An 8229-nucleotide genomic window follows, 5' to 3' on the forward strand; every position below is an offset into this window, starting at 1 on the left:
TTTGAAGTTTGAGACCCCACGACTGGGACATAGGGCTGGACTGGGAGCCCCCAATACCCTTCTGGTACCAGGGCTGTGAGCTCCCAATGCCCTCCCAGTCCCATTCTGAGACCCCCAGTGCTTTACTGGTCCTACTAGGACCTCCAAAACATACCCAAGAACTGGGTTGAGACCCTCCAAAAGCCATAGGAAGTGGGACTGAGTCCCCTCAAATCCATTAGGAGTGGGGTGAAGGCCCCAAAACCCATCAGGAGCAGGGGCTAAGCCCCCCCAAACCCATCAGGAGTGGGGATGACTCTCCTCCCAAATCTATAGGGAGGCAGGTTGGGTCCCCCAAACCTATCAGGAGAGGGGGTCTAAGCCCCCCCATACCCATGGGAAACTAGACTGAGTCCCCTAAAACCCATCAGGAGTGGGGCTGAGCCCATACCCCAAACCCATAGGGAGCAAGACTGGGCCCCCAAACCTATCAGGAAAAGGGATTGAGCCCCCCAAAACCCATCAGGAGCAGGACTGGGCCCCCCAAACCCATGGTGGGAGTGGGACTGGACCCCCCCACTTCGCTATGCCAACCTCCCCCCTTCTCCCCCCTCCCAGGGCAGGTCCAGAGCCGTCAGTGCATTGAGGCCGTCATCAAATTCGCCTTCGAGGAGAGGCTCTTCCTCATGGCTGACGCGGTGAGTGGGACCCTCAGACTCGGGGGGTATGTGAGGTGGACCCCAACATCTAGGTAACCCCACCAGTTTCCCCCCTCCTCCAGGTGTACCAGGACAACGTGTATGCTGAGGGTTCGGCCTTCCACTCCTTCAGGAAGGTGCTGACAGAGATGGGGCCGCCCTACCTGGACTCGGTGGAACTCGCCTCCTTCCACTCCATCTCCAAAGGCTTCACGGGCGAGTGAGTGACCTCCCACGGCCACCCCCACCCCGAGGTGGCCACCACAGGTCCTGGGGAGCCACAGAGTGGGGATGAGGATGGTGGAACCCCATGGGCCTCAAGGGTGGTGATGGAAAGAGGCTGGAGGTCCCGTGGGGTTGGGATGGTGATGCCGTGGTCCTCTGGAGCCTATGGGATGGGGATGGTGATGCCATGGTCCTCTGGAGCCTGTGGGGTGGGGATGGTGATGCCATGGTCCTGTGGAGCCCACGGGGTGCGGATGGTGATGCCATGGTTCTGTGGAGCCCACAGGGTGGGGATGGTGATGCCATGGTCCTGTGGAGCCCACGGGGTGCGGATGGTGATGCCATGGTCCTCTGGAGCCTATGGGATGGGGATGGTGATGCACAAAGAGCCCCCGTGGGGATGTTTATTAGGGTGGTTCTGACGACAGGGAGCCTCCAGGGGCATCTGATGTCAGAGGGTCCTGGTGCCAGGGGGGAAACTCCTCACCTTGTCCCCCTTAAAAGCCCCTCATGGCTCGGGGTGGACAGTGTAGACCTCGACCTCACAGAGAGTGAACTGCTCCTCCCGGACCAGGATGGTGACGGTGACGTAGCGGCCGCGGAGGCCGTGGCAGCAGATGGTGCTGAGCGACCCAGGACTGGCATCTGTGATGATGCCACAGCTGCAGGGAGCAAACCACAGAATCATTTGGGTTAGAAAAGCCCTTTGAGCTGCTGGAGCCCAGCCCTGAGCCCTCACCCTGCCACGGCTACCACTGACCCACAGCCCTCAGCACCTCAGCTCCAGGGCTTCGGGGTCCCTCCAGGGCTGGGCACTCCCCCAGCTCCCGGGCAGCCTGGCACAGGGGCTGACACCCCTCTCAGGGAAACAGGTCTGCCTCAGCTCCAGCCTCAACCTCCCCTGGGGCACCCTGAACCCCTTTCCTCTTGGCCCGTCACTCACTAGCTGGGAGCAGAGACCGACCTCCAGCTCACTGCAGCTTCCTGGTAGAGATTTCACCACCAAAACCCCAATATTCTATCTTTTTGTCCAAACACCACCACAAAAACACTACTTTTTTTTCCCTCAAATCACCTCCCCAATTTTCCCCTCAGAACTCCACCAAAATCCCACTTTTTCCCCCTTAAAACTCCACCAAACCCCAACATTTCCCTTCAAAACTCACAAAAAGCTCACTTTTCCCCTCAAAACTACACCAAAGCCCAACTTTTTTGTCAGAACCCCACCAAAGCACCACTTTTCCCCTCAACACTCCACAAAAACCCATCTTCCCCTCAGAACCCCATCAAAAACCCACTTTTGCCCTCAAATATCCACCAACCCCCCACTTTTTCACTCCAAACTCCACTAAAACCACACTTGTCATCTGAAAACACCAACAAAACTCCACTTTTCCCCTCAAAGCTCCCCCAAAATCCCACTGGTGCCTCAGAACCCCACCAATCTGCATCTTTTCCAACTCAGCAGAACTCCAACGCCCCTCTTTTCTCCTTAAAACTCTACAAAAAACCCTTTTTCTCCTCAGAATCCCACAAAAAACCCACTTTTGCCCTCAAAAATCCACCAAATCTCCACTTTTTCACTCCAAGGTCCACTAAAACCACACTTTTCCCCTCAACACTCCACCAAAACTCCACTTTTCATCTGAAAACTCCACCAAAACTGCATTTTTCATCTTAAAACCCCACCAAAACCCCACTTTTCCCCTTAAAACTCCACAAAAACTCATTTTCCTTTCAGTGGACCACCAAACCCTCTCTTTTTTCCCTCAGAACCACAAGACACCCCGCTTTTGCCCCAAATATCCACCAAACCCACACTTTACCACTCCAAAGTCCACAAAATCCCACATTTGCCCTTAAAAATACACCAAACCCACACTTTTAATCTAAAAACCCCACCAAAACTCCACTTTTCCCCTCAAAGCTCCTCCAAAATCCCACTTGTTCCTCTTAAGTCCACCAAATCCCCACTTTTCTTCTCAAACCTCCGCTTTTCCACTTAAAACTCCACAAAAAAAATCCATTTTCCCCCTCAGAATCCCATCAAAAATCCACTTTCGCCCTCAAAAACCCATTGAACCTCCAATTTTCACTCCAAGCTCCACCAAAACCCCACTTTTTCCCTCAACACTCCACCAAAACTTCACTTTCCCCCTCAAAGCTCCTCCTAATTCCCACTTGTTCCTCAGAAGTCCACAAATCCCCCACTTGTGCCCTCAAAACTCTGCCAAAACCCAGTTTTCCTCTCAAGACTACACCACAATCCCACTTTCTCCCCACAACACCATCAAAACCCAATTCTTTCCTCTCAGAATCTCACCAAAACCCCACTTTTGCCCTCAACACTCCACCAGAACCTTACTTTTCCCCTTAAAACCCCAGAAAAACTCATTTTCACCTCAGATCCACACCAAAACCCTACTTTTACTCTCAAAAATTCATCAAATCCCCACTTTTTCACTCCAAACTCCACTAAAACCCCTGTTCTTCTCAACACTCCACAAAACCCCCACTTTTTCACTCCAAACTCCAGTAAAACCCACTGTTCTTCTCAACACTCCACAAAAAAACCCACTTTTCATCTGAAAACTCCACCAAAACTCCACTTTTCCCCTCAGAACCCCATCAAAAACCCACTTTCGCCCTCAAAACCCCACTGAACCTCCACCTTTCCACTCCAGACTCCACCAAACCCCCACTTTTCCCCTCAGAACCCCACCAATCTCCACTGTTCCCCCTCACCAGACAACCAATCCCACTCTTTTCTTCTTAAAACTCCACCAAAACCCATTTTTCCCCTCAGAACCACACCAAAAGCCTTTACCCTCAAAAATTCACCAAATCGCCACTTTTTCACTCCAAACTCCACTAAAACCCCTTTTCCCCTCAACACTCCACCAAAACCCCACTTTTCCCCTCAGAACCCCATCAAAAACCCACTTTCGCTCTGAAAACCCACTGAACCTCCACCTTTCCACTCCAGACTCCACCAAACCCCCACTTTTCCCCTCAGAACCCCACAAATCTCCACTTTTCCCCCTCACCAGACAACCAACCCCACTCTTTTCTCCTTAAAGCTCTACAAAAACCTTTATTCCCCTCAGAACCCCACAAAAAAACACTTTTCCCCTCAACACTCCACCAAACCCCCACTTTTCCCCTCAGAACCCCACCAATCTCCACCTTTCCCCCTCAGCAGACAACCAACCCCACTCTTTTCTCCTTAAAGCTCTACAAAAACCTTTATTCCCCTCAGAACCCCACAAAATCCCCACTTTTCCCCTCAACACTCCACCAAACCCCCACTTTTCCCCTCCAAGCTCCTCAAATTCCCACTTGTTCCTCAGAAATTCACAAAACCCCTCACTTTTCCTCTCAAAACTCCACTTTTCCCCTCAGAACCCCATTAAAAACCTACTTTGCCCTCAAAAACCCACTGAATCTCCACCTTTCCACTCCAGACTCCACCAAATCCCCACTTTTCCCCTCAGAACCCCACCAATCTCCACTGTTCCCCCTCAGCAGACCACCAACCCCACTCTTTTCTCCTTAAAGCTCTACAAAAACCTTTATTCCCCTCAGAACCACACCAAAAAAACACTTTTCCCCTCAACACTCCACCAAACCCCCACTTTCCCCCTCAAAACTGCACCAAACCCCCACTTTTCCCCTCAAAACTCCAGTAAAACCCCCTGTTCTTCTCAACACTCCACCAAAACCCCACTTTTCCCCTCCAAGCTCCTCCAAATTCCCACTTGTTCCTCAGAAATTCACAAACCCCCCACTTTTCCTCTCAAAACTCCACTTTTCCCCTCAGAACCCCATCAAAACCCCACTTTCGCCCTCAAAACCCCACCGAACCTCCACTTTTCCACTGCAGACTCCGCCAAGCCCGCGCTTTTCCCCTCAGAACCCCGCCAGTCTCCAGTTCCCCCTCAGCAGACCGCGCCCCCACTATTCCCCCCCCCCCCCCCCCAACCTGCAGAGACGCCAGTGCAGGGCTGCCAACGCGCTGAGCCTCAGATCGAACTTCCCGCTGCCGCCGCCCTTCAGCCAATAAGAAGGGAGGAAGCGATGACAGACACGGCGCAGCCAATGGGCGGGCGAGGATGGCAGGCGGCACCTAGTAACGACGCCGGGCCCGCCTTCCGTGGTGAAACTCTCGCTCTGATTGGCGGAGGGGCGGTGCCGGGGTGCAGTGCGCATGCCTGGAAGCGCGGCCGTGAAGGATCCGGCGGGAGCGGAAGGTGAGCTGAGGGGGGGCCCGGGGATTGGGGGGGTGAGGGCAGCTGAGGGGGACCCCGGGGATTGGGGGGGCGTGAGGGCAGCTGAGGGGGACCCCGGGGATTGGGGGGGCGTGAGGGCAGCTGAGGGGTCCCCGGGGACTGGGGGCGTGAGGGCAGCTGAGGGGGACCCCGGGGATTGAGCGGGCGTGAGGGTAGCTGAGGGGTCCTCGGGGATTGGGGGGGGCGTGAGGGCAGCTGAGGGGGACCCCGGGGATTGGGGGCGTGAGGGCAGCTGAGGGGGACCCCGGGGATTGGGGGGCGTGAGGGCAGCTGAGGAGTCCCCGGGGATTGGGGGGACGTGAGGGTAGCTGAGGGGTCCTCGGGGATTGGGGGGGTGAGGGCAGCTGAAGGGTCACCGGGGATTGGGGGGGGTGAGGGCAGCTGAGGGGTCACCGGGGATTGGGGGGCGTGAGGGCAGCTGAGGGGGACCCCGGGGATTGGGGGGGGTGAGGGCAGCTGAGGGGTCACCGGGGATTCGGGGGCGTGAGGGCAGCTGAGGGGTCCCCGGGGACTGGGGGGCGTGAGGGTAGCTGAGGGGGACCCCGGGGATTGGGGGGGGTGAGGGCAGCTGAGGGGGACCCCGGGGATTGTGGGGGTGAGGGCAGCTGAGGGGTCCCCGGGGATTGGGGGCGTGAGGGTAGCTGAGGGGGACCCCGGGGATTGGGGGGGGTGAGGGCAGCTGAGGGGTCACCGGGGATTGGGGGCGTGAGGGCAGCTGAGGGGTCCCCGGGGACTGGGGGGCGTGAGGGCAGCTGAGGGGGACCCCGGGGATTGGGGGGCGTGAGGGCAGCTGAGGGGGACCCCGGGGATTGGGGGGCGTGAGGGCAGCTGAGGAGTCCCCGGGGACTGGGGGGCGTGAGGGCAGCTGAGGGGGACCCCGGGGATTGGGGGGGGTGAGGGCAGCTGAGGAGTCCCCGGGGACTGGGGGGCGTGAGGGCAGCTGAGGGGGACCCCGGGGATTGGGGGGTGTGAGGGCAGCTGAGGAGTCCCCGGGGATTGGGGGGATGTGAGGGTAGCTGAGGGGTCACCGGGGATTCGGGGGCGTGAGGGCAGCTGAGGGGTCCCCGGGGACTGGGGGGCGTGAGGGTAGCTGAGGGGGACCCCGGGGATTGGGGGGGGTGAGGGCAGCTGAGGGGGACCCCGGGGATTGTGGGGGTGAGGGCAGCTGAGGGGTCCCCGGGGATTGGGGACGTGAGGGTAGCTGAGGGGGACCCCGGGGATTGGGGGGGGTGAGGGCAGCTGAGGGGTCACCGGGGATTGGGGGCGTGAGGGCAGCTGAGGGGTCCCCGGGGACTGGGGGGCGTGAGGGCAGCTGAGGGGGACCCCGGGGATTGGGGGGCGTGAGGGCAGCTGAGGGGGACCCCGGGGATTGGGGGGCGTGAGGGCAGCTGAGGAGTCCCCGGGGACTGGGGGGCGTGAGGGCAGCTGAGGGGGACCCCGGGGATTGGGGGGGGTGAGGGCAGCTGAGGAGTCCCCGGGGACTGGGGGGCGTGAGGGCAGCTGAGGGGGACCCCGGGGATTGGGGGGTGTGAGGGCAGCTGAGGAGTCCCCGGGGATTGGGGGGACGTGAGGGTAGCTGAGGGGTCCTCGGGGATTGGGGGGGTGAGGGCAGCTGAGGGGTCACCGGGGATTGGGGGGCGTGAGGGCAGCTGAGGGGGACCCCGGGGATTGGGGGGGGTGAGGGCAGCTGAGGGGTCACCGGGGATTGGGGGGCGTGAGGGCAGCTGAGGGGTCCCCGGGGACTGGGGGGCGTGAGGGCAGCTGAGGGGGACCCCGGGGATCGAGGGGGGGTGAGGGCAGCTGAGGGGGGTCGAGGGGTGTGAGGGCAGCACAGGGGGGCCCAGGGAGGGAAGGGGGGTGTTGGAGATCCTGCTGTAGGGTTCCTTTATGGGGTGCTGGGGGTACCCCTCATTAAGAGGGGTGGGTCATGGGTCCTGCCCTGGGGTTCCCTATTGATGGGGAGCTGGGTTAGGAGTGCTATAGGGTGCCGTATTAATGGGGGATAGGGTTAGGAGTGCTATGGGATGTCCTATTGAGAGAGGGCTGGGTTAGGGGTACCCTATTGATGAGGTGCAGATCTAGGGGTGCTGTGGGGTGCCCTATTGATGGGGGCTGGATTAGAGGTGCTATAGGATGCCCTATAGATAGAGGGCTGGGTTAGGGGTGCTCTAAGATGCCCTATTGATGGGGGCTGGCTTAGGGGTGCCCTATTGCTACGCGCCTATTGCTGCGCGCCGCCCTCCGCTCGCCCTGCGCCCCCCTGCGCCTGCTCTGCCGCGACTTCCACGCCGAGGAGCTCTCCGTCTCCACCGTCGTCTCCCTGCTGGACTCCCTGGAGCCTGCCGCCGTCCGCAGAGTTGTTTTACGCTTCAACAACCTGGGGCTGGCGGGGCTGTGCGCAGTGCTGCCTCACCTCAGCCGCTTCCCCGCGCTGCGCAGCCTCAAGCTGCCCTACAGCAACGTGGACGTGCGCCGCACGGCCCCCGGCACGGACGCCGGCATCCGCTGCTTGGCCGCTCACCTCCGGGCCCTGCCTGCCCTCAAGGAACTCGATTTGTACTCCTCCAGGCTTTCTGGGAGACTCAGGCAGCTCCTGGGGTAAGCTGCCCGCTGGGGGAGGGACCCCAAAACCTTCACACGCTGCAGCGGGAGCTGTGCCGGCTGCTGGCGAGCGCGGGTAGAGCAGACGCCGTGTGGGCGACCAGCCTCCAGCGCTACGGAGCCATCGACTAGTTCAGCTTGTAGCATCCCCCCCCCAGGGAAGCTTCACCTCGGGGCGCTGTGCCGGGCTCTGGGCTGTGCCACTCGGTTATGGTGAGTTCATTAAAGCCAACCCCACCTTGCCCGATTAACCCAAGTCCTCCTGGGATGCTTGGCAGGAGGAAGTGGCAGAGCTCAGCGGAGGGGATGGAGCTCTTCTGCTTTTAATGGACCAAGGAGAGAGCTGGCTGCTGTTCTGGCACACAGGGCACTGACCAGAGAATCATTACAGATGGAAAAGCCCTTTGAGCTGCTGGAGTCCAACCCTGACCCCACAG

The 8229-nt window shown here is 59.4% G+C and overlaps 1 long non-coding RNA gene across 1 annotated transcript; it reads left to right on the forward strand.

Annotated features, from left to right (window-relative positions):
* Nucleotides 1–5111: 5111 nt before the first annotated feature.
* Nucleotides 5112–8043, forward strand: LOC133627164 (uncharacterized). The gene is made up of 2 exons (XR_009819983.1): nt 5112–5152; nt 7392–8043. It is a non-coding gene; the product is annotated as an uncharacterized LOC133627164 (long non-coding RNA).
* Nucleotides 8044–8229: the final 186 nt, after the last annotated feature.

Source organism: Colius striatus, chromosome 18 (genome assembly GCF_028858725.1).
Source record: "Colius striatus isolate bColStr4 chromosome 18, bColStr4.1.hap1, whole genome shotgun sequence".
In the NCBI taxonomy this organism is placed as follows: domain Eukaryota; kingdom Metazoa; phylum Chordata; class Aves; order Coliiformes; family Coliidae; genus Colius; species Colius striatus.